This window comes from Acinonyx jubatus, chromosome F2 (genome assembly GCF_027475565.1).
Source record: "Acinonyx jubatus isolate Ajub_Pintada_27869175 chromosome F2, VMU_Ajub_asm_v1.0, whole genome shotgun sequence".
NCBI lineage: Eukaryota > Metazoa > Chordata > Mammalia > Carnivora > Felidae > Acinonyx > Acinonyx jubatus.
Window position 1 is genome coordinate 50,449,191 of NC_069394.1, and position 26,536 is coordinate 50,475,726.

At 36.7% G+C, this 26,536-nt stretch overlaps 1 protein-coding gene across 7 annotated transcripts in view; it reads right to left on the reverse strand.

The window, feature by feature from the left end:
* RALYL (RALY RNA binding protein like) overlaps window positions 1-26,536 on the reverse strand; it is a 704,475-nt gene that overhangs the window by 614,361 nt on the left and 63,578 nt on the right. The window lies entirely within an intron of this gene.

The window sequence follows — 26,536 nt, forward strand, 5'->3', positions numbered from 1 at the left end:
AAAATGATATCCTATTTTAGTTGATTTCTTTAATTTTCTGACCTCCAATTTCTTTTTATTTTTTTAATCATCTTGAAGTAACGCTCCATTTAATAAATATAATTGACACCTTTTATTATTCCACTAGAATATGTATTCACATCTGGGTATCTGTCATTTCAGTAACCGTAAGAATTACATGACATATCTGGGTATCTGTCATTTCAGTAACCATAAGAATTATGTGACATCATATATGCTCCAAGTCCCTCTCGCTCAGCAAATTTTGAATCTCTTAGATATGCTATCCCCTGTCCTTGCCTTGAGTAATCCCAGAATCCTTGGTGATAAGAAGAGCAATAAATCTGTAAGAGATGCTTTTAGCTACAAATAATAGAAAGTCTGACTAACTGTGGCATAAATCATAAGAGTATTAATTGATCACTAAAATTATGTCTGCTTCCAAGATTCATTCAGTGATTATATAAAGACCTAACCTCTTTTTATCAACTGCAACATCACGTTGGATTATCTTCCTCAGGTTAATTACATCTTGGTCACAAGACAGATGCTACCTCTCCAGGATCATGTCCTCAAGCCAATGTCCCCTGAACAAAGATGGAGCAAAGAAAAAAGCTTCCTTCTTTATAAGATAATTTCTTAATATGAGAGGGAACTTTTGCCTTTTTCTTTCTGTAACTCCTTTTAGGTGGTGTTGCTACCTACAAGCAGAGCAGGTGGATAACACAGACGTGCAAGTGTATGACTTTTGCTTACAACAACTTGACTCACATCAAGAGAAAAGGCAACAAGTCAGAAATACCCAGGGAAAGAATCCAACAGTAGGCTCAGGTTAATACTTTTACACATAACTCAAAATTTGCACATTGCTATCATATTCACTGTAACACAAATTCTTTCCAACTTGTTCCCTCAACTTTTTTTTCCAAAAAGGACTATCTGGAATACCAATGATTACACTTCTAATTACTGTTTACTATATTTCTAGGTGATATATTATGCTATGATGCTATTAAAAATAGGGAAGGGAGATGTCTGACTTCTATGCCAACCAAGAGTGAAATATGTAATTGACATATTGTAGTTGAATATTCTGCTCCATTTTGCCAAGTTTCAAGGGTTTTCTTGGTTCACTTCACTTTTGAAAACTAAAAAGTAATAAGCATTCTGTAATTTCTCCTTATGTATTCGATCTAACACATAAAGTAAGAGTGACCAATATACAGTCACCTGATTTTGGTGACTTCAAATATTTTATTCCTGTCTCTTGCTTGGATTTCTGCTCTTTAGCTATTAAAACAACATTCTCCTTTGATCAGTACAACGACTTCAATACAAATGGCAAAACAAATAAATAAACAGGACCATATAAATCATGGTTGAGTTTTTGAGTACTGGAAAGATGAACCTTTAAGTTATGACCCCCCTCCCATCTCCTGTTGCCTTTTTATTCCCAGCAGACCAAAAAGTTCACAATTTGAAAGGGACGACACCATAGGGTAAGGAGAAAGAAAAAAATAATAATACTGTTATTTACTTACTGTTCATGCATATATGCCTTAGAATTACTATATGCCAGCCATACTACTAAGCACTGGTCTATACTAGAGAACAAAGTGATAAGGTCCCTGACCTTGTGGAACTTACAATCTAGTGAGAAAGGGGGCTACCACTAATTTAACAAAGGCATACATATATAATGGAAATTTTCTCAGTGGTATACAGTGCATATATACCACATAGTACATATAGAGGAAAACAGAGGGAGCCTTTCAGATAAAATTCCTAGGAAGGAGGTCTCTCTGAGAATGTACTTCCTAAGAAAATCCCTGAAAGGTAAGAGGAAGCCGGATCCATACCAAACCAGGGTAAGAGATCTCCAAGGAGAAGAAACTTCATGCATAAATTCATGAGGTAGCGAAGAACAGGGCATGCTCAGAGAATTGAAAGGAAAGGATACTTCCGTGGCTGAAGCACAAAGTACACAGAGAAGACTGGAATTAAGAGGAAACAGAAAAAGAAGGCAGATGCTAGATGATGGCAGAGTTCAGAGTTTTGCTCAAGAAATGGGAAGTCACTTGACGCTATTGAAAAGGTGTAGGAGGAGAGAGTGAACTTATCAGAGTACAATATATATATCAGATAATTTTATTCATATGTATATTTCATATATATGTGCATATACATATATGATATTGCTCTTAATATTCTTGTATTTTCACCAACATTGATTAAAGAACAAAAGTTTGGGGCGGATCTTTAGGACAGACTAGCCCCTGATGAGTTTCCAAAAATGGTCTGATAATTCATACACAGTACTAGTCTGATGAAGAAAATTCTGGAAACAAAGGTAAAGAAAATATCAGGGGAATGCAGTTAAACAGCAAAACACTCAAGAGAGGACACCCTGGGTAGAGCTCTGTTTGGCTTAGAGTGCTAAATTCTTTCATTCACATGTTGTAACACCCTGCACTTTTTAAGTCATTTTGGGGATAAAAAATATATTTAAACAGCGTAGTGCTTGATAAGTGTGCAGATAATCAAATACCCCATTCCACTTTTCCCTGCAAGGGAAGATGATACTAAACACACACACACACACACACACACACACACACACACACACACACAGAGAGAGAGAAAGAGCGAGAGAGACAGAGCACAAAACCGATATGATTAAATCAGTAGCAGAAAACATCTGAAATAGCCTCGTGTTGGTTCATATATCTAGAATTCTCCAGGGATATTGAGGATATTCCTCAGCGTCCTGAGGGGTTTTAAGAAACTGCTCCATTTAGAGCTTCCACTACAAGTTGGGTCTTCAACTGGGATTGACACTTAGAAAGCAAGCCAGGGTCTAGACCTAGGAAAAATCTCCTTCTATGCGTGTTAACACCCTTTTCAGTGCTAATGAGAGTGCTGCATAGCTAACAGTGTGGACTTGCCCCTCACACAAATCTCTGTCTTGGTGATAACACACCTCCTCCTCATGCAAATCAAAGTGTGAAAACATAGGCTCACAACATCCCAGAGTTTTAAAGCTGGAAAACAAACCGAAGTGAAAAAAGCAGTTTGACTACTCTCCATGTTTTTACCTCATGGGATCACAACAAAACACGTTATCTCCTCCCAAAAGATTAGTTTTCATGCAGACTAACCACTTACGGGAAGGAACACACCGCTTCTCTTCCAGTTTGGGGGAAAAAAAAAATATATATATATACACACACACATATATATATGAAATTCAATCCAAGTTTTACCCCCAAAAATTGTATGGATCACCTATCCACACCAGTGCAATTCAGAGTCCTATGACTTCAAAGCTGAGATATGCTATTTTCAAGGAAGCATGATCACTACAAAGATGAAGTCAGGGTCTTTGAAATCGCATGAACCGTTATTTACTGTATCTGGTATTCATTATGTATATGGTGTTAAATCCAGAAATAAAAAGCTATTACCAAGTTTCTTATAATACTTCCAATGGAAACTTTCCATCTGCCTAGATTAGGAACATAAACATATTTTGTTATATTGTACGGCATTGCATATTCTGGTGTTTCAGGGAAAATAAGTCAATATATTACCTCTTGACTTTCAATGAAAATTTTAAAAATATCTCTAAATCAGTACTTTCTGTGTAGAAAGTTCAGCATATTGTTCTCTGCCACATGTGCAATTCCTATCTAGCGACATTAGAGATACTGTTGCCGAGATTTAATGTAAATAGTTTACTCTTGAAAGCTTTTCAAGGGCAAACAGAAAAGTAGTATTGTATATTCATGACTGAGACACAAATTTAATGTTGTAGTGAAGAGGAATCAGTAGACTCTATCTTCTCATATGTACTAACAATCTTTTCAGAGAAAGTCACTACAATGTGAATTCCTAACCTCATATAATTAATGAGAATTTCACTCACCAGTACCACTATCAAGGGTCCAAGATTTGTGTCTCCCTTCCACTCTCAAGGACCCTCAACAATGGTTGCTGGTGATGAGGAGATTGTAACTGCAACATATTATATGGCAATTTGATCAACTGTGATTCTGCTAAGAAAATGTGGCCAAATGCAAAGGAAATATTTTTTCACATTGAGTAGTTTACCACACACAAAAGCATGGAATATATATTCTTTCAGCATTTAAATCTCAGCTCAACTGTTAACACTTCAGGGAAATCACCCCTATCTGGAGGGTAAATCATTCTCCTTCTAAATCATTCTCTAAGGTAGCCTCACCCAGTGGGCTACAAAATGGCCCCAACCCAAGATGTCCATGGCCTATTCACAAGAATCTGTGAATGTTACCTTATATTTATGGCAAAAGGGATCTGCAGATGAGATTAAGGATTTTGAGATAAGAGATTATCCTGGATTATCCAGAGAGACCCCAAATACCCCAAATATAATCACAATGGTTCAAGTAAGAAGGAGCCAAGAAGTTTACAATCAGTAGTGGAAGATATGATGGAGGCAAGAGACTGGAGTGATGCAAAGGAGGGGACATGAAGCAAGGAATCCAGGGGAGTTCTAGAAGCCAAAAGAGGCAAGGAAACAGATACTCTCCTGAAGCCTCCAGATATAACACAGCCCTGCAAACACTTTGATTTTAGACTTCTGACCTCCAGAACTTTAAAAGAATAAACTTGCATTGTTTTAAGCCCCTAACAGCAAAAGGAAGTTAAAATACTTAATTGCATTTTCTCCACAGCACTTGCCCCTACCTGAAATTCTCTTATTTCTGGATTTTACTGTTTATTGAATTTCTCCCCAGATTTAAATATAAATTCCCTAATATAAGCTTAGAACTTATTTATCTTATTGGCTGCAGAAACTCCGGCACTAGGAAAAATGTCCTGAACATAACAAGTACCACATGAATATTGAAGGAGTAAGTAAGAGGTATAAAAAAAGACACAGAGGCAAACATCAAACCTTGTTCTTTTGATAATGGTGGTTTTCTTCACTATTATGTCAGCATCACCTTTATCTCTTAGGGAAAAGAAAATGGTGAGGACAAATTGCTGAGGATAAACATGTGTTTTAACATAAACTAGAATCTAGTACAGTAAAACCTTGGTTTGTGAGCATAACTTGTTCCAGAAACAAGCTTGTAATCCAAAACACATACACACAATCAAAGCGAATTTCATTCAGCATCACATACTACTTGTATAGCAAGACATCACTCGTTTATCAAGTTAAAATTTATTAGAAATCTTGGCTCGTCTTGTAGAACACACATGGAATAAGTTACTCACAATCCAAGGTTTTACTGTAACAGTAATTGCTTTATTGAAAAGTCCAAACTTTCCTGGGGTACAAATATCAAATCACTTTATTTTATTCTCTAACCACTACACTACTCTGTCCTTTCCCTAAAACATATCTACAGCAAATACAAATTTAGTCCAATTTAAACTTTAAATATCACACCTGATTTAACACTCACCTCTTCATTGTCCTGTGATTCTCCTTACATTCTCTTTCATTCCACTGCTGTCTACATATAAGGGCCTAAGGACTGAGTCAATAGGATGACCACAGCAGGGCTAATTCACACACCTAATTTTAATAAAGTTTCCAGAGGTATACTGAATGAATGTGTATGATTTTCAACTTTTTTTCTCAAGTTGCTTAACTTTAAAGTGAAGATAACAGCTTTATTTCCTTACCATGGAAAGAAGTTGTGAGATTCAAAAAGCAAAGGTTACAAGAAAGTACTTTGTAAAATGCAATGTAGTAAGGCTGTGGAAGCCAGAGTCAATTACAATATGGAAGGGAAGTCACATTTGCTGAGCCTCACTATGGTCCACAAAGATGCCTTCCACATGCAACAGCACTTAACCGTCCTGACAATGCAAGTGAGTATATAATAATTTGAGGCTCAAAGACAGTAAGAATCATGTCCGTATTCACACTGGCTAACATGAGGCAGATTTGGATTCAAAGTCAGTCTCCAGAGCTCTTCTTCCCAAAATATCATAAATTTTAACCAAGAAACAAACAAACAAAAAAACCCCAGCTTATTATCAATGGGTTCTTCTGACTTAAAGGTTATGATACAATATACAAATAACATATATAGATCACACAGTTATGTTTTGAGATTAAACACATAATGATGATCAATATGATTTCTTATACGCAAGTGTAGGCTAATGAGCTGTGACATGAATGGCACCATATTTTTTAAAGTAGATTGCTAAAGTAAACTTAATTTTTTTCCCTTTAGAACCAAAATATAAAGACTGTCTCAAAGCCACTGACACCTAGTTAACTCATCTCGAACATTATATCTGTAGAGAACTCGCTAAGAAATTAGAAAAACTGACTAGAGGATATTTTATCTTTCCACGGGTTATCCTTAAGAAAGAAAGGAATGTTCAATGAGAAAAATTACTGCTGATTTGGTAATTCAAACTGCTTGTATAAGAACTCTAATATTGGCATCCAACTTATGGATTCACCACTTCCCAATATGGTTATGAAATATTAGATTAGCAGGTCGTACTGGATTTAATCTGAACATTTGTTTAACATACTGAACAAATAGGCTGTTTTCAAGAACATGAGCTGTTTAGAGATGAAAATGACTTTTTGTTTTTACTTCCTAACATTCTTCCCTTCCTTTGAAAACCACTCCTCCTTGTACTCTATGGAGTACTGAGAGTGTTTGTTAGATATTCCATAGAATTATCGATAAAAATGTCTAAAAATAAAATATATTAGGTTTAAAGGTCAAAAGAAGTCTACTTATAACTTTCATAATGCTCATGTATTACACCACCTGCTAGGCTGTAGCTGGTTCAAGAGATGGTTCAAGAGAAACACCCTGAAGATCAATCACAAGACCTTGATCCTCAGGACACAAATGACTGATTCAGGGTGGACCCCTCACCCAAACCTGAGCCATAAGATAACATCTCTGGGATTTTTCATTTTGGGGGTAGAAATCTAAAGACTATCTCTTTAAAGACTATCTTTAAAGACTATCCTCTCATATGCCATATACTACAGAGAAAAGACAGAAAGACTCTTGACAGAGTTCCAGCCATATATACAGTTTTGTTTTCTAATTCTCTCTTCAAGAATATAGAAGTCTTTCTCTCAATAAAATCTCCAATTTGCCTATGATCATTTGAATTGGATTTTCATGACTTACAGGCATAAAATTATACAAAATTGTCAAGACCAAAGAATAGTCTCTCATGGTGTCAGCAAGTTTTATCAATGTTGGCTATGAGATTTAAGAAAAAGGTTTTGATTTGCTGTAGTGTTCAAAAAGGAAATCTTGAACTAAAAAAACCTGTGCTTTTATTTTTACTTTCTAGAATAAAAATTCCAATGTTTCTTCTTAGCTCCTAAGCTAAATACTACCTAAGAAGTAACCTCAGCTTTATAATACTGTATACTGATCACGCAGAGTACTAAATATTCACTGAATATACAGCTAAGCTCCCTGAAGTTAACCAAAGGAGAACATTTGTTTGTTTCCCCTCATATTAGGTTGCAAAGCAAAATAATAATAGTAAAAAAGTCATTAAAAACCAACTCTGGAAGGGAAAGAAGTAAAGATCATTTACGCAGACCTATCAATGGCTTCCTAAACTAAGGCATACACGTGCACCACCACCAACCCTCTACCACATTTGTTAAAATTTTTAAAAATTCATATTTCATTTTTATATTTGGGCAATCATTCTTGGTATTTGATCATGACGCTGGATTGGGGGGGGGGCTTCAGAACAGCTTGGTGGTTGAAAAATGTTTTTCCTGCTAATTGACTAATCACAAAGTGGGTGTAAGTTTTAGAATGAAAAAGAATAAACGAATAAGGAGGGAACAGTAAAGAGAGATAAAAAAGATGTCTCTTCTACGGTTACTTATTCCTAGTTCTCCTATGTTCCATCAGACTGATGTTAAATAAAAAAAGATAGTAATAAGGTACATGGGAGCATGATGCTTATGCTATTTAAGTAACCCTGTACCTCTCATTTCCACCACCCCCCAATTACCTCAAACAAAATATGTCTCCTGTCTCCATTCTTATCATTATATTGTCTGATTTTTTTCTTTCTTTCTTCTTTTTTTTTTTTAGGAGAGACAGAGAAAGAGAGAGCATACACAATTTGGGGAGAGGGGCGGAGGCAGAGAGAGAGAATCTTAAGCTCAACACAGGATTTGATCCTATAACCCTAGGATCATGATCTCTGCTGAAATCAAGAGTCAGGCACTCAATTGACTGAGCCACCTTGGCACCCCTATACTGTCTGATTTTTAATGAAAAGGATTTTGTTGTTCAATTGTCAACAAAAGAATCTTACACATACATTTTGCCCAGTCTTTCTTTGTATGAATTGTGTATTTTCACCATTGATGAAATTTCAAATGATGTCAGCAGCGAGAGTGAGGCTTTTCCCAAAACATAAACAAAACTGTATTTAGACCCTTGTGTAATACTATCCCCTTGAGTAGAATACAATGTGGCAGAGGTGAAAGGCTTGGCTTCTGAGATGAGTAACAAAACAACTATGGTTTCTACTTGGATGCTCTTGCTTGCTCTTAGCTTACTTGGTCTGAGGGAAGCCAGATGCCATATCATGAGTGGCCTTCTGAAGAGGCCCATGCGGCAAATACCTGGGCAACAGTCAAAGAGGACCTGAGGCCTGCCTAGGGCCACAATTGAGTAAGTTCCCTCAGGAAGACCTTGAGATGATTCGAGTGCAGCCCCATGAGTAGCTTTGAATCGAGGCACTCAGACTCTGGATTCCTGATCTACAAACACTGAGATAATACATGTTTGGTGTTTTAAGGTGCTAAGCTTTGATTATGTAGTAAAAGAAAACTAACATAAAAAGCAATAAATTTTCCCTCTGACTATATAAAACATTATGATTATCAAATTAATTTTCAGTGCAGAAAAATGTAAATCTACCATTGCTAGATTGAAAGGAATCAATCAAGCAAACACATGTAACTATCTGCATCTATATCTCCATATCTGTCTGTATCTATATCTCTATTTATGTCTGTGTCATCCATCTGAGGGGGTTGTTGGCCATGGAAAAAGCCATCCTGTCATGACGCAGAGTGAACAAGCTACTGTATTCTGATACCAGTAAATACCAACTTTATCTAATTAACTTCACTAGTTTTGAGTCTGTGCTTATCAAGTAATTTTCTGATTATAATATAGCTTAGGAGCCATTCACATAAGCTGAAATTACTGCCTGTTTTTTCCCAAAAATGTCAATGTATTTTCATGATGATTTATAAGTGAAATTGTCATTTCACCTGCGATGTATTCTGGCCCATGAGACAATGGAATTTCTCATCATGCTGATAAAATCAGGTTTCTCAGCCAGATGTTCTATCACAGGAAATTTACTGAGTTCATGAAAGCCACTCTGAAATTTTTCAGGTAGTAGCCTGATGGTCTTCTCTCCAGATGGGTGTTTTTGCCTTTAATATCTCTTTTTCAATTAACCAGATATGTACTTTTCCCACTAATAACAGAAAATAATCTTAAAATCATTTTGAGGGTAGCTTAATAAATTTAAACAGCTCCATCGAGCTAATTTAGTACCATAAAATTCACCCATTTTAAGTGCACAATTCAATTTTAGGACATTTATACAGTGGTGCAACAGTTATAATAATACCGTTTTAAAATGCTTTCATCACCTCAAAATTGCCTTGTGCTCATTTGCAGTCAGTTCTCACCTCCACCCCCATCATCGGGCAGTCACAGATATACCTTCTGTCTCTACAGCTTTGTCTTTCCTACAACTTCAAAATAAGTGAAATGATACAATGTGTAGTCTCTTGTGCTGGAGTCTTTCACTTAGCACAATATTTTGGATACTCATTTATGTTGTTGCATGCATCAATACATAGTTCATTCTATTTATTGCTGAAAAGTATCCATTTACTTACTCAAATAAATTGAAAACTTATATCCACACAAAAATCCACATATGAATGTTTTAGTAGCTTTATACGTAATTGTCAAAATTTAGAGGTAACCAAGATGTCCTTTAGTAGGTAAATGGATGAATCAATTGTGGCACATTCAAATAAAGGTAATAATATTCAGCCCTAAAAAGAAGTGACTTATCAAGCCATGAAAAGACACAGAGGGACCTTAAATGTATATTACTAAATGAAAGAAGATAATCTGAAAAAGTTACATACTGTAGGATGTTGACTAGGACATTCTAGACAAGGCAAAACTATAGTCAATAAATAGATCTGCTTTTGTCAGGGTGGGAGTAGGGGGAAAAGAGGTGAATAGGTGGAGCACAGAGGATTTTTAGGGCAGTGACATACCCTGTATGATATCATAATGGTGGATATATGATATTATGCATTTGTCTAAACCCATATAATGTGCAACACCAAGAGTGAACCCTTTGGTAATCTATGGACTTTGGATGATTAGGATATATCATTGTAGGTTCATTCTTGATAAAACAAAACAAAAATAAACAAACAAAAAAAAAAAACCCAAAACAGAAAAAGATGGTAATGGGAGAAGATATGCGTGTATGGGTGCCAAGAGTATATGGGAAATCTCTGTACCTTCCTCCCAGTTTTATGGTAAACCTAAAACTGCTCTTAAAAATCAAGCTTTTCTTTTTAAAAAAAAGTTCTGTAGAGATTTTGGAATATAAGAGCCTTATCAGATACACATTTCCCAAGTATTGTCTTCTTTTTATTTCTTATATTCTTGTTTTCTTATGTTGGTTTTTGAAGAGAAAACATTTATAATTTTGATAAAGTTCAATTTTATCATTTTTTATGTTTTATGTTTTGTTTTGTTTTTTGTTTTTGCCATACTGGAAAATCTCTGTCTAATCCCTAGATTACAAGGATTCTCTTCTATGTTTTCTGATACAGGCCTCATCGAGCCAAAATCAAGATGTCACATGGCAATGTATCTTTCTGTAGGCTCTGGAGGAGAATCCATTTCCCTGCCCATTCAGGTTGCTGAGAGAATTGAGTTCCATGTGATGGCAAACGTGAGGTCCCTGTTCCTGTCCTGGCTATAAGGTGAGGACTGATCCCAGCTTTTAGAGACCCCCCCCACCCTCCTCTCTTCCACCTGCCTTCCCCCGTCTTCACAACCAGTAATTCCAGTCAAGTCTCTCTCACAATTTGAACCTTTTCTCTTTCTGAACATGGCCTGAATAATTCTGCCTTTAGGAACTCTTGTGATTAGTTTATAAGTTTCATAATTTCTGTTTTTATATTACTTTAGTCTTTGAGTCTTTTAGATGCTAACGGGAATGGAATTCTTATTGATTTTTAATGCTATTTCTGGATTTTAGGTTTCTAGTTGTGTGTGTGTGTGTGTGTGTGTGTGTGTGTGTGTAGTCTGTGACCTAGTCTGACATAAAAATTTTTGAATAGAAAAATATATAGTTTCAACAATAATACAAACATACCAAAGAGACAACATTAAAGACATTTAACTGTAACCATGTGAAGTCTATAGCAAAAATTCATTTCTTATGACATAACAAATATCATAAGAAAAAAAATCTGTGTAATTTTTAAAACTGAGTAAGGAAAGCCATAATGAAGAAAGAAGGGATAACATCCCTAATCACATTGTGAATTTATGGCAGAATTTGAGAGTCAGCTCCATAAAACAGTGCTCACACTGGTATCCCATGAGATCCCTTGATCTACCTCTAAGTTAATTCATTCAAAGTAATTTGTTTGACTCAGACAGTAAAAATTACTTTTAAATATTAAACATGTTTATTTTCCGATCTTCAAAACTTTAAGAGATACAGAATGAATTTCTTCTACTTTCCCATTTTAAATACTAATAACAGAGAATGAAAATGTTGAAGAGTGCCTGGATGGCTCAGTCAGTTGAATGTCTGACTTTGGCTCAGGTCATGATCTCGCAGTTCATGGGTTTGAGCCCTGCTTCAGGCTCTGTGCGGACAGCTCAGAGCCAGGAGCCTGTTTGGGATTCTGTGTCTCCCTCTTTCTCTGCCCCTCCCCCACTCACATTGCCTCTTTCTCTCTCTCTCTCTAAAAAATAATAAATAAATAAATAAATAAATAAATAAATAAATAAATAAATAAGGGGCACCTGGGTGGCTCAGTCAGTTAAGTGTCTGACTTCGGTTCAGGTCATGATCTCACGGTTCGTGGATTCGAGCCCGGCATCGGGCTCTGTGCTGACAGCTCAGAGTTTGGATCCTGCTTCGGATTGTGTCTCCCTTTCTCTCTGCCCCTCCTCCTGCTTGCACTCTGTCTCTTTCCTTCTCTCTCTCAAAAATAAACAAGCATTAAAAAATTTTTTAAACGAATGAAAATGTTGCGTGAGACATTCTATGTGAATATTATAGCGTCAGTTTCATCCTTAGCCAGTACACTGCATAGTAATGTTTTATAGACAAATATGTGAAACTTATACACACAGATACACAGACACACACGAACCTCATGTTAGCCGGTCAGTTGAAACCAAGATAAAAAGGTCCCTCATGCTGTATTCCCTTGAACAAACCAAAATCCTTTTACAGCTCTTCAATACTAGCATCCTTCTCTTTCTTCTCTGAACAATTATTTTGAAAACCGATGTTTTGAAGTATTAAACTCTATTTTCAAAATCTCAACTATTAACCTCTATTCCAATCTCCATTTGCTTTTGTCGAATGCGAATCACCAAGAACCTTTCAAATAGCAGCTTTGAAATCTGTCATTTTGTGGTTAGTTCCAACATCGCACCACTCCCATTGACCATTATTTGTTCCATTTCTTCCTTCTCAGAGACACCAGTGCTCTATCTCCTGTAGTTGGCACAAAGCAAATGGTAGAGGAGCTTTTGGTATACACAGGCATAAAAGACAATCTGCTCTTTTGATTTGTTAAGAACTGGGTTCTCTCATGGTTCAACCTTTATATTGGTGAGTGTTCAACCCAGTCTTCCTATGATGCAATTCACATAAGTGCCAATGTCTGAGTCTGTGGTCTTTCTTCTACAACGGTATTATATTTTGGGAAGGGGGTGCAGAGGGACAAGAGGAGAAGGAGAGAGAGAATCTTAAGCAGGCTCTACACACAGCGTACAGCCTGACACAGAGCTCAGTCTCAAAACTGTGAGACCATGACCTGAGCCAAAATCAAGTCAGCTGCTTAACTGAGCCCCCCAGGCCCCTCAACAGTATTATAGTAAATAGTAATGACGAGGTATTCGCTATAGTGTGGCATTCTAACAATGAAATTATGCAACAGAAAAAAACTAGCTTATTTACATTCTTACCTTAAAAACTTTTGGAAATGATCAAGGTAAACATGTCTGCTACAATTTTAAAATATCAATGATCAAAAATATGTGCTTCAATTAAATGTCTACATTATTAACTTTCCAATAATACACTTAGAATTTGTTTCTATCATTCAACACATACTAACACATATTTCTCACAATAAATATTTCTAGAAATAGGAAAAAATATTGACCATAAATATACTATAGAATCACAAATGCTCAGTTGATGACCTTTCTTAAAATAATAGAATTGTTCGTACACATTAAATGTATTACTGGAGTCACTTAGATATTACTCAGCCATTGCTAATCAGCCTGAACTACTAATTAAACTTAATGGGATATATTTTCCTGTCATCCACAACATGTGGTTTATAATTCCTAAAGAAATTAAATTAGATATCAGAATTGAAATTGGAAGAACAGAAGGCGAAAACGAGCACTCTTAATTCAGACAACAATTAAATAATATATTTTGTAAGATGGAATCATTAAATAAGGACTAGAGGAAAAAAGCAACCTTTGGCTCCATCTGTATTCATGCCAGGCGACCTGCATCCCCACATCTGCCAGTCACTCCCACTAGGACTTCCGTTGAATTATGCAGTTGCTTACTAAAGCATTCAGTGTGTCACAGTATAAGGGGCCACCAGTCCATAAATTTCAAATTAATTAGTTTTTAATTTATCTGTATTCACCAATACACTCCTAGCCTCACTATGCAGTAGTCATTCTTTCCCATATTAATTATATCATTCCTACAGTGTAAAGTAACAAACGTGCTCTTGAGAGAGCTAAAGCATTTGGAGAAAGAATCAGTTCTAAACTCATAGGAATCACCTAAAAAGGAGCAACACACAGCAATATGATTCTGCCATTCGTGTTCAGTACTAATTACTTAGTACTCTTTCATCCTCTGGATTTATTATATGTAGTAGTGACAGTGTTATATTGACTTTTTTTAAATGTCCTTCATTTGACTGTACACGCTAATATATTAGTGTGTAACATTCAAGCTTTTTTTTTCTCCTCCCTGTTCAACAATATGCTTCCCTTGCCTTTGAAGAACTTAGATGCTAAAGAAAGTAGGGAACATTCATTAAGATGAAACCCAGCAAAGGACCCATCCTGTTTTCCCTCTTACTGGAAAAGGCTACAGCACATGACAGTTAGCAACACTTTGTTACAGAAACTGCATGGATGGACTGGACAAAACAACCATCCCAACAGAAAGGAGCCATCCTAAGGTGGCCTCTGTTCTGCATTTTTACTTCCAATTAACACTGAAAATTGTGGCTATACTGTAATAATTGCAGTTTTTTGTTAATCTGTAAAGGTTATTGTAAACTATTCCTATGGTTTAGTGAAACCCGGAAAGGAATTAAACTGCAAAGTAATAGGGGGTGCCTGGGTGGCTCAGTCTGTTAAGCGTCCGACTTCGGCTCAGGTCATGATCTCACGGTTTGTGAGTTCAAGCCCCGTGTCGGGCTCTGTGCTGACAGCTCAGAGCCTGGAGCCTGTTTCAGATTCTGGGTCTCCCTCTCTCCCTGCCCCTCCCCCGTTCATGCTCTGTCTCTCTCTGTCTCAAAAATAAATAAACATTAAAAAAAAGTTTTAAATAAAAAAATAAACTGCAAAGTAATATAATTACCTACTATTATATAAATAGCATATAAATATAAATAATGTGTTTATTATTACTGTTTCTCCTATTAATATTGTTTATTTTACTTTACTGGATTTTATATGAGGCCCAGTTTACTCCCAACAACTCTCTGAAAAACACTACTATTTGAACCTACACATTATACACTGGATCTCAAATTGCTTTTCTTCTTTTTCTTCTTTTTTCCTTTTCTTTTTTCTCTTTCTGTTCTTTTTTTTTTTTTTTTTGCAACAACTTGACACAACAGAGTTGTGTCTAATTTCAAGACATTTTCATCACTCCCAAACAAAACCCCATTTCCATTAGCTCTTGGTTTCCATTCCTCTTCACCCCCAGCCCCCTGGTAGCCCCTTATATAATCTTTCTCTCTCTATGGATTTGCATGTTCTGGATCTTCATATAAGAAGAATCAGGCAATATGAAGTTTTGTGACTGGCTTTTCAACTCAGTATGATGTTTTCAAGGTTCATCAATGGTGAAGCATGTATCGGTACTTCATTCCTTTTTTATTTTATATAATATTCCATTGCATAGATGCGTCACATTTTATTTATCCATGCATCAGTTGATACACATTTGAGTCATTACATCTTTACCTGTTATGAATAATGCTGCTATGGATATTCATGTACAAGCTTTTGGGTGAACATATGCTTTCATTTTTCATGAGTATACACCTAGGAGTGGGCATGCAGAGCCATATGGTAAATCGCATATTTTTAACATTTTGAGGAACTGCCAAGCTGTTTTCCAAGATGGCTGCCTCATTTCACATTCCCACCCACAACATACGAAGGTTCTAATTTCTCCACATCTTCGTCAACACTTATTGTTATCAGTCTTTTCAATTATAACCATCCTAATGGGTATTAAATGGTGTTTCATCGTGATGTTAGTCTCAATTGCTCTAGTGGCTATAGTTTACATTTCTCTCATTGCTAATGACATTGAACATCTTTCCCTATATGTACTGTCCATTTGTTTATCTTCTTGGAAGAAGTATTTATTCTTATCCTTTATTCATTTTTAAATTGGGTTCTTTGTCTTTTTATTTTAGAGTTGTAAGAAATTCTTTTTGGGTTCAATTTCACTTGTATTGAAGTAGTCTTTGGCGGCTTCTTCAGTGAAAGTCTCTTTGATGTTAGACTCCCTTTTTTGAAAATGTCTTTTTTTTTTCATCATTATCTTTGCTCTATCTTCTGGTGACAGTCTGTTACCCCTGGGTTGTGGAAACATTCCTGCAGGAATGTTTGCTTGCTTCTGCTGGTCCTAGGAGGTTTCAGGTGTTTCACTTTGAGATCTCCATGATGTTAAATCAGACTCCATATTCATGCATGGCCCACTTGAGGGGGAGACGGTGCTGTGGACTGAAATCACCAACAGAATCACCTTTCTTTTTCTTTTCTACTCAGAACCTGAAGAGATGACCAGCTTTCTTGGACAGAAGGCAGAATTTTTCCAAACCTCCTCTCACGAGGGGGTCCCAGATTTATGAAGGAGTCTCAGTTTTAGGTCCTTATCTCATGTGAACCCAGGCCATGTCTTTTCCCCTCTTCCTGCTAAAGTGATACTCTCAGGGACATCATATCATCGGTGCCTACTGTTCTGCCTGTGAGTTTCCACATCACTTCTTGAATCTTGAACTTTCCTATTATTGCTCTGGAGCTTACTTTGTATTATGCATTTCTGTGTGTTGCAACCTGAGAGAGTCATACACTACACACAGTATACATTGGATTACAGATCACTTTTAAGAGTGATGCCTCCCATGGAGGTGGTGACTGTGATTTATAAGTATATGGGTATGGCTGAAAAAAGCAGAATACCAAAGGCCTTCTAAATAGCCACAACAAATAAATGAAATGTTGTCATCAGTTTACAATTGCCACTATTTGAAGAACCTCTCAGTATTTCTGTCTCTTAATGCCAATCTCCTGAAGTATGTGCTAAAACAGAGGTATCCTAGTCCTGATGGTTTCATCTCATATATACGATTAGCCCTTCAGATCAGAGCTGCCAGAAATTATTTAAGTTGTTCTCAGGGATCCGTGTAGAAGTTTCCCCTCAACTCCTCATAGAAATCATTCTACTGCTTATACATTTTTTTAAATGACCTGCCGAAGTGGAGCAAGTCTGACACTGGTAAGTATTGAGGGTCATGGTAACAAGTCTTCAGTAAAATAAGATCAGCAACAGAGTAGACTATCACCTGACACTAAATCTGGTCTAGTCAAAGTTCTTGGAATTATCTCTACTCTGATTTCAACTGCAGTGACAGAGTTTATGTAAACCTTGGTGAAAAATAGATCTCAATTGTTCCACCTAAACTCTGAACCCTTTTGCTCCAAATAGGTGTGTAATAAGGTATCCTGTACCCGGTGCATAGATGTCAGTGAACATCTAGGGAACAAGCAAGTAATTTTTTTGGCTGCGGTTTTCTGGGTTTGCCATTTTGGAGACAAGGAGAAAGAGAGAGAGAGAGAGCAGAAAAGGGCCAGAGAGAAAGGGAGACAGAATTCAAAGCAGGCTCAAGGCTCTGAGCTGTCACCACAGATTCCGAAGCAGGGCTTGAACTCATGAACCGCAAGATCATGACCTGAGCAGAATCCAGACGCTTAACTGACTGAGCCGCCCAGGCGCCCCATATATTTTCAAATGGCACTCCAGAAATGAGAAAAAGAACCTAGCATAGCCAAGATGCGGGTGTCCAAAGCAGCGTCTGATTCACAGTAAATGCTCAGTAAGTGTTATGTGAAAGACAGCTTTGGGTGAGCACCCCTGGAAATGCAACACAAAGTAAGGAGTGGTGGCTACTTTCAAGGATCTTACAATTTTGTTAAGGAAGTGTAACAAAAATAGCTAATAATTAAAACATATCATACAATTTAAATAAGAGTGAAAGCCTAAAGATAAGCGACATTAGCCACTCTGTAATTAATTATTAATGTATGTTTTAAGTACTTCCTACAGTTTTCTGGAGTTCAGAATTTAGGAAACTTTAGACAACAGAGCTTAAAGGATTTAGAATTAGAGCTGGATATTTCCTGGGAGTCCCAGGAAAATACTCAAGGTGGTCCTAAAACCCATAGATTACCATGAAACCATTTTTCTTTTTTATGTGAAAGATGAAAAGAAGGGATTATGATCCTTTTCCTTTATCAAGATTGCCAAGCAAGATCACTCTGCCCTTTCCTGTAAGATTCCTGCAGATCTGCTCCAGGATTGAGTAATGAGCACATCTGCCGCTTAAGGCCGGCGTTCATCCTCCTTCCCAGTAGAAGTCCCTGCATACTGATTAAGGAGGCAGGGAGGTATCCCTTTGTTTCCACACCAACTCAGAGGATTGGCATTTACCTACTGAGGTCGTAATTTAATTTCACCAGGAGCTCTCAATCTCTCTCCCAGGTAAAGTACCGAGGGCAAAAAAAAAGTCAAAACACACCCCTTGCCAGAGGGCTAGCCTCATCTATCTGACCCAGCTTTGAAGTCTAGGATCATTTGATATTTGCAGAGTCCCACCTTTAGGACTAAAGATGAAAATGATAAGGGAAAAATCCTACGATTATTTGACACTACATTTGCTAGGGAAGAAAGGAAATAGAGTATCATTGGTCTTGTTCTCTTGGAGCTCTGAAGTTTCCTTTTCATTGTTTATCAAAAGAAGAGGTGCACAATCTATTCCAGAGACAAAGCATTTCCCAGAGACATTCGAGAGACACTGAACAAAAGAGGACTAGGGTCTGAATGGGCACAGTGTACTAGGGAGCACCCTGAAGGTGAGAGGAATGAAGCAAGCAAAATTCACACTGGCAAGAAACCAACAGGCATATTTAGGGGATTGTGAATGAGCCAAGTTGGCTGGTAAAGATGATTTCTGTAACAATATAATGGGATATGAGGCATGATAAATGGAAGTTGAAACTAGGCTGCCGAGTACCTTGAAAGCTATACTACAGAGGATCCTGCAAATGTCAAGGAACCATTTAAAGTTTCTGACTCAGGAAGCAACAAGATCAAAAGGAGTTTTAAAAGATAATTTTCTGGCTCTATCTAGGTGAGACTAGATGGGAAAGTTGAGAAAAAGGAGACTCATGGTGTTCGCAAATCAAGACACCATCATCACATCAGGGTGAGGATTGTGGGGAAAAAGAAAGGGAAGAAAGGAATGAATAGGTAGAAGTCTCTGAGTGGTACATTCCAAGGCTGGTTAACTACCTGGACGAGGGTGGTATCCATTAAAACCAAGGACAGTTATTGTCAGCTGCCTGAACCCTGAACTGACTGACAAAGCCACCAAAGCCCTCATACCTAAGACACCATGGATCAGAAAGAATGGAGACCTACCCGTCACCATTCATTCCTTCTCCTGACTTTATTATTCCTATGAGATGATGCTGGCCTGGGATAAGTTAACTGTCACAAGTGTAATTTCTCACACGTGCTCTCACAGATGACGTTTGAGCCTTTGTTGGTTATTCTTCCATCTTCTATGTCTTTTCTTCTTGGCCCAGTTTCCTCTCTGCGAATTCTCAACATTAAACTATTTACAGTGGCTTTGTCAAAGACTATTCCCAGATAACATTCATGTTTTCTTTAGGCTTGTTGGGTTTTAAATAAAGACTCCCCTAAATTATCCAAAGGAGAAAGAGGTGTGTTGGAAGAATATGTATGAATGGCAATGGGAACCGGAATTTGCAAGGGGGACTCTCCCTCCATCTCTATATCAAGGACTGTGAGTTCTCTGCTCTTCTCTGTACACCTGCTTGAATCGTACTCCTGACAACCTTCCTTGGGTAAATCCTGATTCCTTATTCTCCATTACTTTGATTTGTACTGAACCATCATGGACATTCAGCCCTGACTTACCTCATGATCTTTCAGCTACAGCTTTTGTCTATGTTGTTTTACTAGTACACAGTACAGAGAAAGAAACGGAGAAAATCTAATTGGCCACATCTATTTCTGAGCTAGGACAGAGTTTATATGTCATTATCTGACCCTGAGTTTGTATACCATAGGCTAACCTATGGGTTGGACACATTTAGGTCCAGAACTCACTTCTGCTATGAAGAGATGCAAAGAGAGATGAAGAGCGTTGCAAAACATACCATCATTTTGTTGGAGTGTATGCTGCTGTAGCAAATTACCACAAACCACACAAAATATCTTCTAGTTCTGTATTTTCGAAGTCTTACTGACACAGGTGTCACCAGGCGAAGATCAAGTTGCCCTACGGCCACATTCCTTTTTGGTGGCTCTAGGGGATCCAATTCTGTGCTTATTCAGGCTATCGAGAGAATTTACTTCCATGTGACAGCAGAACCGAGGTACCTGCTCCCTCTTCGACTGTTACGTGAGGACTCATCCTTCTTTTAGAGAGAACCCACCTTCAAGGTCCCTCCCCCATCTTCAAAGCCAGTAATGGTGAGGTAAGTCTCTCTCACAGTTTGAACCTTTCCTCTTCTTGACAAACTTCTGACCACAGCCAGAAAAGTTATATGCTTTTAAGGACTCACGCCATTAATTTGGAGCCACTCAGATAGTCCAGGTTTATTTCGCCATCTCAAAGTCCAAACACTTAATCATAATTGCAAAGGCCCTTTTGTGCATCAGGTAACATTCGCAGGTTCTGAGGATTAGTGTGAGACAACTTTAAGGTGCCAATATTTAGTTCCATGTATTAGTATTCTGCCGACCACAACCCCCAAATATCAAAGCCTACAAAGGGAGTTGTTTTCCCTTGGAAAGAGAAAAAAGATAGGGACAGGCAGACTTTACAAATACACCTAGTTCACGACAGCAGTTTTGCTCTCCCCAGTCTGGATCCATCCATTTCTATCCTTTAAAATTCAGCTGCAGTCCAATCTCCTCCAAAACTTTTTTTAAACAACTTGAGCTCATATTATTGCATCCTTTCTCAGACCGCATGTTAAATTCATGAGCAATGCCAGTTTTCCCCCATTATTCAAATTTATTAATTCAATCATCCATTCATTCCGTAACACTTACAGAGATTTTGTTAAAGGAACTCCTAACGGTATAACAGTTATAAATATGAATATATATCATTATTGACTTCAAGGAGCACATGTATTTTATGATCATTTATTTTGTTTCCTCAACAAAAATGCTAGATTCATGAAGGAAGAATCACACCTTTGGTTCTTTCACAGAATGCTAAGCCAAGGCACAATCAGTAAATACAAGAATGACCAACTGCTAAAAGTAAAAAAAAAATCACTTCAATACTACAGACATTTAAGCACAAACTAGTAATTTAAATTGCATTCAGAATGGGAGACTTGGCATTATTTACCACACATCATCTCATTTTTAAAGTACCTTGTCAGGTCATGATTACATAAAATTAATAGAACTTTACTATTTCTTAAAACAATTTTTCTGTCCTGTAAATCAATATATTTACTCCTATCAAAGGGAAGTTTCCTGTCAAAATATGTCAAGCGTGACTGACGACTGTCCTATGGTTATGAAGAATACACTGAAAACTTAGAGATAAATCAATAGGGAGTCACACACTATAATTTTAAAGAAAAAGCATTTAACACACAAGGCCAGTATTTAATGAAAACTTGTAAAACCCAAAGAAAGTCCACCCTTTTTCTGACTAACAATATTTATATTTAAAGTAACCTGTGGTTCATCAAAATACAGCTGGAGACATTAAACTTAGTTCAATCGTGAGGCTTCCATTTGTTATTGAAGAACTAAATAATAGTTGCTTCTAAACAGGTAGGTTTCAAACGAATTTGACCAGAACCCTCAGCTTGAGGCATATGTTACCCTGTGACCAACTACATATAAATGCATAATACTGAAACAAAGCTTTCATAAAATGTCTTCTCTTCATTACATGCCTATGTACTCTGCCATTTTCTATTCTAATGTATTTTACTCAATTCTATTCTAGTCTTTTAAAACTACAGCATGTAACCTAAAAAACTGATTTCATAACCGATTAATAGATCATCGATAGGATGGAAAACTACTGTTTCAAGCTGTTCTACACAATCCATCTAAGAACTTAGAAACACATTTTCTCATTATTAATTAAAACAATCTATGAAAAATAACTCACAGCTTTTACTTTTACAAAACAGAATAGGGTAATTTGCTAAATTATACTTAAATGTATTATCCATCATTATAAAAATATTATAGAAGCCAATAAATTATAGTTTTATTTACTTTTATTTATAGAAATGCTCAAGAAACAGATTTGAACTTTGTTTAATATTTATTATTTGGTGTCAGCAGAGAAAGAAACTTATAAATATTTGCTAAACACACTGTCTATTTTCAGTTTAGATTTGTAAATACTCTTAGCTCACAGGTAAACTGAAAATGTTATTTTGAGTCACCAGTGTGGATCAGAACAAACATTCTTACGCATACAAAAGCCACAACAAAAAAAAGTGCAGTATATTTTTCCACTAATAAAAGAATACAATTGACAGAATGAAATGTTAAATCAAAAAACCAGGCTTGAAACACTGAAATTAATAACATCTACAAATAGAACCTTATCAAAAACTTCTGATCTGGAACCATAACTCTCACAGTCACTGGTATCATGCAAATTTCTATCAACAGAAAAGAGGTGACTTGATTGCCATGAAAATATCCCAAGTATGTTAGTGACGAAGTAGAAGAATATTTTTTAAATATAGCTTTGAGTTCAACAAGTAATGAGACAGAATTTCCTGCTGAGTGTTTTATTACATATAGTCTATTTAGCCAGGAAATCAATTTATAAACATATATGGATTTTATTTTTTAAACTTACAAAAACTTGCATTAATACAATGAACTTCAAAAAGCAATCTATACATCTTGAAATCACTAAGATGGCTATTTTAATGCCCTGTCTTAACTAAAGCAATACAACACGTTAAAAACATGAAATTTTCAAGTATCAAATGCTTAGAAAACTAATAAATCCAGGTAGAATTAATGAAAACAAGCCCAGACATTTTGAACTTATATTATAGAACCCTATTTTAAGATTCCAAAATAGTATATAGAGAAAATTGAACTTCTGTGATATATTGATCAATAAGTAATACACGAAAGCTAATGCGACTCAGGACTTTTCTGAGATGACTTATAAACCAAATTCACTTATTAAAGAGTTTTACTTCAAAACCAATTTAAAATTTAATTTAATTCTATCTAAAAAAATTCATTAATCAATCCAAAACTAAGTAATATATTGTAATTATAATAATAACAAATGAATCTTTAGAAACGATTTCCTGTAGTTACACAAAAATTGGTGGGACTAGTCATATGTAAACAAAACTGAAGTGTCTTAAGGCAACACAAACAGTTAAATAATATATGGATGACAGAAATTTTCAATCCCAAAATTTTCATCTACTGTATGTTAAAATGTTTATCACACCACAAAATTACAAAAGTAACCAAATAGATAGTAAAACATAATCAGAAAATAGAATTATTGACAATTTGGTTTACTCTAAGAAAATCAGAATTATTAGGGTTTTTAATCATTACAAAGAGAAGAATTATTTCATATATATTTTTTTAAGTTTATGACTTATTTTGAGAGAGAGAGAGAGAGGGAGAACATGAGCACAAGCAGGGGAGAGGCAAAAAGAGGGAGAGAAAGAATCCCAAGCAGACTCTGCTCAGCATGGAGCTTGACGCAGGGCTCAATCATAAGCCCTGTGACAAGATCACAACCTAAGCCATAATCAAGAGTCCACCACTGAACCGACTGAGCCACTCACCCAAGAGCCCCAATTCACATAATTTTTAGGTGATTGTTCTGTGATCCTAACAAATATACAGTGTAATTCCAGAGCTTACTCGTTCTCTGCATGTTACTATTTACCTGGATGGTCACTGTAATGGGCTGCATACGACTATGGCCATCAACAGTCTTTCCCATTTACACATACCATTCCTACAATTGAGATGTGCAATTTCTCCACCCCTTTAATCTGAGCTGACCTTGTGAATTGCTCTAATCAACACCATGAGGCTGATTATTATATATGAAACGACATTCCTGGACTTCAGATTCAAGCAAGTCCTTAACAGGACTGGCAGCCTTCACTTCTCTCTCCGAACCCTCAGACCACCATGCTGTGAGATACCAATCTAGCCATCTGGACATGTCACATGGAGAATGAAGGGTGTCTGGCTGAAACCTCAACCCAACCACCAGCTGAATGTAGCTTCATAAATGATCACTTCTGAGATAGCAGAATCATGAGAAAAAAGAATTGCTATTGTGTTAAGCCACTAAGTTTCAGGATGATTTGTTACACAGGAATGGGAAAGTGAAACGATCAGTTTACTTTCCTCATATGGTCTTAACCCTTACTTCAGGAAATATCTAACTTCAAGCACAATCCTTCTTGTATAGCCGCCAGAACCCAGATAGAATATATTAAAATATAATGAGTTAACAGGTATGTGATATAATCCAAAACAACTCCTCTCCATCTCTTGCCTTTTCAGGGAATGCACTGAAGCCAGATATTTCTGCCAAATCTATCATGGACCTGAAACATCAAGGGCTTTGTCCTTGGGGTCCTAACATGGAAGGCAGTGTGTGTGCTCACATATCACACATCCAGACTTATATGAGACATGTTATCAATGTTTCCTCATAGGCACTGTTGTATATTACATGCTTTCCTGTTTTTGTCCTGGCTGTTCAGAACCATCTATAAATATGACAATTAGAAGTAGCATGAAAAGGATTAACAGTGGTTTGATCATTTTTTTAAAAAAATATGCATATATAAAGGCATAAGCAGGAAAAACATATTTTTAATGAATATCTGAATGACTAGGTGGAAGACAATACTCTAGTCTCAAATTTAATGCTGACAGAGTATCCCTATTCAAGTCGCTTAACTTCTTTATGCCTTATTTTACTGAACAATTAGAATGATAATACCTGTCCTGACATACATCACAGGAAATTTGTTCAAATAAATGAGATAATATATAAGAAGGCACTTTTGAAGACTACCCGAGAGAGTAGTTAATGACACATGAGAAAAATGTAAGGCATAGAATACAGGAGTTGGAGAAGAATTTAGAGGTCAGGCTATGCAACATCGCTTCCGCATTATCATTCACCTTGTGCTTGACCTACATTGTAAAGGCAGGTCATTTCATTTCCAGACAGCTCTAATTGTTAGTAATGAGTTTAAATAATCTGTGTCCTTGTCACTTCTGCTCTTTGGCCTTATTTCTTTCCTCCAGAGCACCACAGAACATTTCTATTCAACCCCCGATTCAATTCACTACAAAAGCATTTTGTCAGGAATTGAACTAAGACGTGGGCTCCAGATATGAACAACACATTAGTAAGACAAGGTTGTGCTCTGATATCTCTCACAGGCTAGCGGAGACATATAGATGACAATAAATTAATGTCCTTCAGTGTGGTAAGAGCTGACTGAAACTATAAGGATGAGGCAGAGACACAAAAAGAACACAAAAGAGGCAGTGGTCCACTCACCTAGGAACGTCAGGCAAGCTTGCACAGAGATGGCATCTCTACAACTGAGTCTTAAAAGACAATTATGGGAATAAGTTTGAGGAAATATTAACAAAGTGAATTTGTGAGGAAAGGTAAACATTAACAACTCAAGCATTTGCTAAAATGCTCCCATTATTTTCTTTTTAATTTTTTAAATTTATTCACTTATTTTGAGAGTGAGAGTAAGCGGGATAGGGGCAGAGTCCGGTGTGGGGCTCAAACTCACAAACTGTGAGATCATGACCTGAGCCAAATCGAGAGTTGGATGCTTAACTGAGCGAGCCACCCAAGTGCTCCACCTCAGTAAAAATTCTTTTTTTTTTAATTTTTTTTAACGTTTTATTTATTTTTGAGACAGGGAGAGACAGAGCATGAGCGGGGGAGGGTCAGAGAGAGAGGGAGACACAGAATCTGAAACAAGCTCCAGGCTCTGAGCTGTCAGCACACGGACAGTCAGAGTCCGTGTCAACTCACGGACAGTGAGATCGTGACCTGAGCCAAAGTCGGACGCTTAACCGACTGAGCCACCCAGGCGCCCCCCTCAGTAAAAATTCTTAAACAGTCTTTGTATGAACTTCATGGTATACAATTTACAAATCCACTCATCCCTCAAACTGGTATCATTTTTCTAAATGTTACAAATCTGAAGAAGAATGAAGAAGAAGAGGAAGAGAATTAACAAACCAAGACCTGGACACAAAATCATCTTTTGTTGAGACAACCCAATACTGCACATTGTTCATTGGGTGGAAAGCAGGGTAGAGGAAAGCAACAGAAAAAAACCAGCACTTGTGTATAAAAAATACCTAGTCTATCTTCCAACTAAGCCTTTTATAGGCTGACTTTCTGTCCTTTCAGTAGGGCTCCATTTATTTCAACCTAACTGTAGAACGTAGTATTTATTCCTCTAAATTGTCATTTTGTTTTCAGACACTGGTTCCACTCAAATGAGAATAACTGAATCCTGGGTTTTTCTTCATTATGGAAATTACTTACACCACTAATTTGTATGATATCTTAAAT